Below are 7,313 nucleotides of genomic sequence, written 5' to 3'. Positions count from 1 at the left end.
AATGTTCATACCAAAGATAAAAAGAGCAATATAAACATATATATATATATATTTTTGCAAAAATAAAACAAAGAATCAACGGCCTACAATATACACATTAGTGTACCAAAGACAAACAATAAGTGACGAAAAAGTACCATCCATCCATTTTGTACTGCTTGTCCCGTAATCAATAAATAGTCAATAATCAATGAAATGTAAAATGGCTTCTGTCCGCTATTTAACTTGTTTTTTGTTGTTGTTATTTTTGGCAGATGGCACCATGCGCAAATACAATTTGCTTCGTCAGCCTTAAAGTGACTCGGCAGCACCAATTACGGGTGCTCTGAGAGCAAGTCTATACAGGTAGATCGCACAGGGTGGACTATTACTGACAAAGGTTTCAACTTGAAGAAAATAGTTGTTATACTTGTGAATCGTTTTTTTCAATTCAACAAAACAGTTTTTATAATTGCGAAAAAAAATGTTTTTTAACTCATTGTTTTTTGAATGTTATTATTTATGGAGTATATTGTGAATATGTTGAAAACAGGAAGTGGACAAAAGTGTCAGAAATTGCTATGTAACGGAAAAAGGGGTAGGAGTAAATAAGCGCGGCTTCTTCCAACTCCTTTTCGAACATGTTGAAAAGAGAAAATGGAAATTGTGACGTATCATGTTGTAATTGTATGCTTGTTGGAAAGAAACTCAAACCATACTTGCGGATTGTATTTTAATACTTGCAAAAAATTGTTATTACACTGTACTTGCGAATCGTTTTTTTTAATTGGAGAAAATGTGTTTATTTTACTTGCTAAACATTGTTTTACCTATAGGTAAAACAATGATTCGCAAGTAAAATAAACACATTTGTCTGCAAGTAAAAAAAACGATTTGCAAGTATTAAAAACACATTTTGTTCAATTACAAAAACGATTCCCACGTATAAAAATGTATTTTGCTCAACCAAAAAAATGATTCGCAAGTAAAAAAAACATTTTTCCGTAAGTAAAAAAAAACGTTTCGCAAGTTAAAAAAAAAGTTGGTTTTTTTCAATAAAAAAAAAGATTTGCAAGTATTAGAAACACATTTTGTTCAATTAAAAAAACAATTTGCAAGTATACAAATGTATTTTGCTCAATCAAAAAAAAAATCGCAAGTACATTTTTTTTTCTGTATACAGAAAAAAATAAATAAATTTACTTGCGATTTTTTTAATGTATTTTGCTCAATCAAAAAAAAAAATCGCAAGTAAATTTTTTTTTTTTTCTGTATACAGAAAACAAAAAAAATTTACTTGCGATTTACTTGCGATTTTTTCTGTATACAGAAAAAAAAAAATGTACTTGCGATTTTTTTTTTTGATTGAGCAAAATACATTTGTATACTTGCAAATTGTTTTTTTAATTGAACAAAATGTGTTTCTAATACTTGCAAATAGTTTTTTTTATTGAAAAAAAATCTTTTTTTTTTTACTTGCGAATCGTTTTTTTTTTACTTACGGAAAAATATTTTTTTTACTTGCGAATCATTTTTTTGGTTGAGCAAAATACATTTTTTTACGTGGGAATCGTTTTTGTAATTGAACAAAATGTGTTTTTAATACTTGCAAATCGTTTTTTTTACTTGCAGACAAATGTGTTTATTTTACTTGCGAATCTGTTTTAAACTTACAGACTATTTCTTTATTTTTACTTGCGAATAATTTATTTGATTGATCAAAATTAATTTTGATATTTGGGAATCATTTTTTTAATTGCACAAAATGTGTTTTTATGCTTGCAAATCTTTTTTTTTACTTGTAGAAAAATGTTTTGTTTCTTATTTACTTGCAATTTTTTTTTTTTAATTGAACATTTATTTTTTTTAATTTTAGAATTGTTGGGCTTGAATGAAAACAATTTCAAATATTTTCAAAACAATTCAATATTTTTTTATTTGAAGAAAATGTTTTTAATTTACTTGCTAATCGTTTTTTTTACTTGCAGAAAAATGTTTTGTTTTTTATTTACTTGCGAATCGTTTTTTTTAATTTTGTTTTTTTTTACTTTGGAATCGTTGGCCGCGGGGAAAAACATTTTTGTGTGTTTGTAGAGTTTTGGAAGTAACTTAACGCCATGAATTTCACTTCATATTATAGTTTGAAAATCTGTGAATGTGATTTAAGACATGCGTTGACATTTTTTAACGAGTGGTATAAGGAAGCCATCAGACCTTTGTAAATATCCCTTCTATTATACAACACAAAAACATATACAATTGTTTTAAAGGGCTTAATAAATAAAGTATGGTATGGTAATATTAGTTGAGCAACTGTTTGTTACCAGAATTCGTAGTGTTACATTGCAGCCACCCACTAGATGGCACAGTTTTTTTTATTGTCCTTTCTCAGTGGAGGAGGGGCAGCCATAGAGTCAAAAGCACCATGAGTCTATATCCACATGAGGTGCTTTAATCCAATTTAAACCCCAATTTAATTACCCCCGTCCATTTATAGATTCTGTTTTGCTTTGCTTAGACCAGATATGTCAGACAGATATTCCTATGCCTTAAAGGGGACCTATGGGGATTTTAATCTACATTCAAAACACTGTCTTGTGGTCTAGACCAGGGGTTCCTAACCTTTTTGACATTGGGGCCCAGCTTTTTTACTATATAGGGGCCCGGGGCCCACTCAAATATTAACACTAAATTAGTAATCTTACTCTTTTTTGATTTTATCCAACCTACTGACAGTTTACAACCTGTCAAATGATATGAGAGCATGTGTTAATTCCACAGATGATTGTTTATTCAACACATAAACCTTAGGCTTAGGTCAGGCTGATTATAAAAAATAGTACTAACCAAATATACTGCATAAGAAAGGACATTTACGACAATAATGTTGTGCTAAAATAAATTAAATTAATAAAAAATCAGCTTCTTAACCAAACTGTCAATAAAATTAAAGTTTGAAAATACAACTTCACCGCTTTAGTCATATTTTTTGCGCTTAAGCTCCAATTTTTTTCTGTTTGTTTGCGATTGTCATTACTGACACAAGTGGTGTAAAAGTGTATTGCACCTTAGAACCTCTGCGGCTTGTAGGGACCACAGCTGAGAAACCGTTGTTGTTTTGGCGGCCCTCTAGGGGGCGCTCGTGGCCCCATGGTTAAGAAAGACTGGTCTACATAATTTGTATTGGATATGCTTTGGTGTACATTTTGCGTAAACTTTGCTCCACAGTCACTTTTATGATCTTACTTGGAGGCTTAAAGACCTTAAAGGCGATCCAAAAATGTAAATGAACACCACGCCCCACAGTTTCCAAAAGTATAATTTATCTTCTGAAAATGTACACTGTTGAAATATAAATATTGTAGTCTTCAGCGCTATATTTTTCCAAACACGGTTGAAAAAAATCTGGCACGCCCTATGGTCCAAAAAATATGGTACACAAAACAACAGTGCCAGCATGATGGCTTGAATGTCCAGGGTAAGCAGAATGGGTGGATGTTGGAACGGTTCAAATCGGATGAGAAATGTGGGATATGCAGTAGATTGTATAGTGGCCATTCAGTGTCAATGGAGAGAAAATTCCGGGAAAACAGGGAATTTTGGGAAATGGAAAACATGTTTTTCTTTCGATATATCGGAAGAGTAGTCTGGGTGGATGGTTGAAAGGTCGGAATCAGGTTTAAAAAATTACGCAACATTTTGAGAATTGTAAAACTATGAATACGCCCATTCATTTGAATGGGAATTTCCTGGAAATATGGGAATTTTGGGAAAATCGTGAATTTTTCAAAATATTAATACTAGCACAACTGTCCTAGATGATATGAATGGGTTGAAAAATGTTGAAGTAGTAACAGTTTGAATTGAGAATGGGTATGTCAGAATTCCTTGAATTTCGGGAAATCCGGGAATTTGTAGGAACAAAAAATAGGAGCGTTTGTTGTCCCAACTAACAGAAATGTTTTGAAGGTGAAATGGTCAAAAACGGTTGAAAAATGTGGACTTTGAAAACTTTCCAGGAAGAAGTGAAAACAGAGATTTGGAAAACGGGGAATTCTGGGAATTCCTGGAATTCTTTTGAACTCGGAAAATGGTAGTTTGACTGTTCAAGGTGAGTGGAGTGTGAGGATGGTGGAACGGTTCAAATCGATTTGGAAATGTGGGATATGCAGTAGATTGTATAATGCCCATTCAGTGTCAGTGGAGACAAAATTCCAGGAATTTTGGGGGGAAAAAACTCATGTTTTGCGTTCGATATATCGGACGAGTAGTGTGAGTGGATGGTTGAAAGTTACGCAAAATTTTGAGAATATAGTTGTAAAACTATGAATATGTCCATTCATTTTGACTGGGAATTTCCTAGAAATATGGGAATTTTGGGAAAACCGTGAATTTTTGAAAATAATGATACTAGCACAACTGTCCAAGATGATATGAATGGGTTGAAAAATGTTGGTGTAGTAACAGTTTGAATTGACAATGGGTATGTCAGAATTCCTGGAATTTCGGGGAAAACCGGGAATTTTTGCGGAAAAAAAATAATAGTGTTTGTTTTCTCAACTAACAGAAATGTTTTGAAGGTGAAATGGTCAAATACGGTTGAAAAATGTGGACTTTGAAAACTTTCCAAGAAGAAGTGAAAATAGAGCTTTGGAAAACGGGGAATTCTGGGAATTCCTGGAATTCTATTGAACTTGGAAAATGGTAGTTTGACTTTCCAAGGTGAGTGGAGTGTGTGGATGGTAGAACGGTTCGAATCGATTTGGAAATGTTGGATATGCAGTAGATTGTATAATGCCCATTCAGTGTCAGTGGAGACCAAATTCCAGGAATTTTGGGGGGAAAAAACTCATGTTTTGCGTTCGATATATCGGACGAGTAGTGTGAGTGGATGGTTGAAAGTTACGCAACATTTTGAGAATATAGTTGTAAAACTATGAATATGTCCATTCATTTTGAGTGGGAATTTCCTAGAAATATGGGAATTTTGGGAAAACAGTGCATTTTTGAAAATAATGATACTAGCACAACTGTCCAAGATGATATGAATGGGTTGAAAAATGTTGATGTAGTAACAGTTTGAATTGAGAATGGGTATGTCAGAATTCCTGGAATTTCGGGGAAAACCGGGAATTTTTACGGAAAAAAAAATAGGTGCGTTTGTTTTCCCAACTAACATAATTTTTTGGAAATTGAAATGGTGAAAAACGGTTGAAAAATGTGGACTTTGAAAACTTTCCAGGAAGAAGTGAAAACAGAGATTTGGAAAACGGGGAATTCTGGGAATTCCTGGAATTCTTTTGAACTTGGAAAATGTTATTTTGACTGTCCAAGGTGAGTGGAGTGTGTGGATGGTGGAACGGTTCGAATCGATTTGGAAATGTTGGATATGCAATAGATTGTATGCTCACATTTACATTTAGATTTAAGATTTATATTTCACATTTAAATTTAGATTTAACATTTAACATTTAGATTTAACATTTAACGCTCACATTTAGATTCAAGATTTAGGTTTAGATTGAACATTTAGCGCTCAAATTTGACATTTAGCGCTCACATTTAGATTTAGATCCATCATTCATGTTTAGATTTAAGATTTATATTCACAATTTAGCTTTAGATTTAAGATTAAGGTTTAGGTTTACATTTAATATTTAGCGCTTGCATTTTAAATTTAACATTTACGTTTAGATTTAGCATTTACGTTTAGATTTAAGATTTATATATAACATTTAGGTTTAGATGTAACATTTAATGCTCACATTTACATTTTGATTTAAGATTTATACTTCACATTTAAATTTAGATTTAACATTGAACATTTACATTTAGATTTAACATTTAATGCTCACATTTAGATTCAAGATTTAGGTTTAGATTTAACATTTAGCGCTCAAATTTAACATTTAGCGCTCACATTTAGATTTATATTCATCATTCATGTTTAGATTTAAGATTTATAGTCAAAATTTAGCTTTAGATTTAAGATTAAGGTTTAGGTTTACATTTAATATTTAGCGCTTGCATTTTAAATTTAACATTTACGTTTAGATTTAGCATTTACGTTTAGATTTAAGATTTATATATAACATTTAGGTTTAGATGTAACATTTAATGCTCACAATTACATTTAGATTTAAGATTTATATTTCACATTTAAATTTAGATTCAACATTTAACATTTACATTTAGATTTAACATTTAATGCTCACATTTAGATTCAAGATTTAGGTTAAGATTTAACATTTAGCGCTCAAATTTGACATTTAGCGCTCACATTTAGATTTAGATTCATCATTCATGTTTAGATTTAAGATTTATATTCAAAATTTAGCTTTAGATTTAAGATTAAGGTTTAGGTTTACATTTAATATTTAGTGCTTGCATTTTAAATTTAACATTTATGTTTAGATTTAGCATTTACGTTTAGATTTAAGATTTATATTTAACATTTAGGTTTAGATTTAACACTTGATGCTCACATTTAGTTTTAGGTTTAACATTTAGGTTTAGATTTAGCATTTATGGTTAGATTTAAGATTTATATTTCACATTTAGATTTAGATTCAACATTTAACATTTAGATTTAGATTTAACATTTAATGCTCACATTTAGTTTTAGGTTTAGATTTAGCATTCATGTTTAGATTTAAGATTTATATTTCACATTTAGATTTAGATTCAACATTTAACATTTAGATTTAGATTTAACATGTAATGCTCACATTTAGATTCAAGATTTAGGTTTAGATTTAACATTGAGCGTTTACATTTAGATTTACATTCATCATTCATTTTAGATTTAAGATTTATATTCAACACTTAGCTTTAGATTTAAGATTAAGGTTTAGATTTAACATTTAGCGCTTACATTTCAATTTAGATTTAACATTTAGGTGTAAATTTAAGATTTATGTTTAACATTTAGGTTTAGATTTAACATTTAGGTTTAGATTTAAGATTTATTTTTAACATTTAGGTTTAGATGTAACATTTATGTTTAGATTTAATATTTAGCGCTTACATTTAAATTTACATTTAACATTTAGGTTTAGATTTAGCATTTGTTTGGATTTCAGATTTATATTTAACATTTAGGTTTAGATTAAGGATTTAGATTTGGATTTAGCATACAGGTTTCGATTTAAGATTTATGTTTAACATTTAGGTTTAGATTTAATATTTAGGTTTAGATTCAAGATTTATTTTTAACATTTAGGTTTAGATGTAACATTTATGTTTAGATTTAACATTTAGCGCTTACATTTAAATTGACATTTAACATTTAGGTTTAGATTCAGCATTTGTTTGGATTTCAGATTTATATTTAA

Source organism: Entelurus aequoreus, linkage group LG13 (assembly GCF_033978785.1).
Source record: "Entelurus aequoreus isolate RoL-2023_Sb linkage group LG13, RoL_Eaeq_v1.1, whole genome shotgun sequence".
NCBI classification, from domain to species: Eukaryota; Metazoa; Chordata; class Actinopteri; order Syngnathiformes; family Syngnathidae; genus Entelurus; species Entelurus aequoreus.
Note: the sequence above shows the minus strand (reverse complement) of the source record.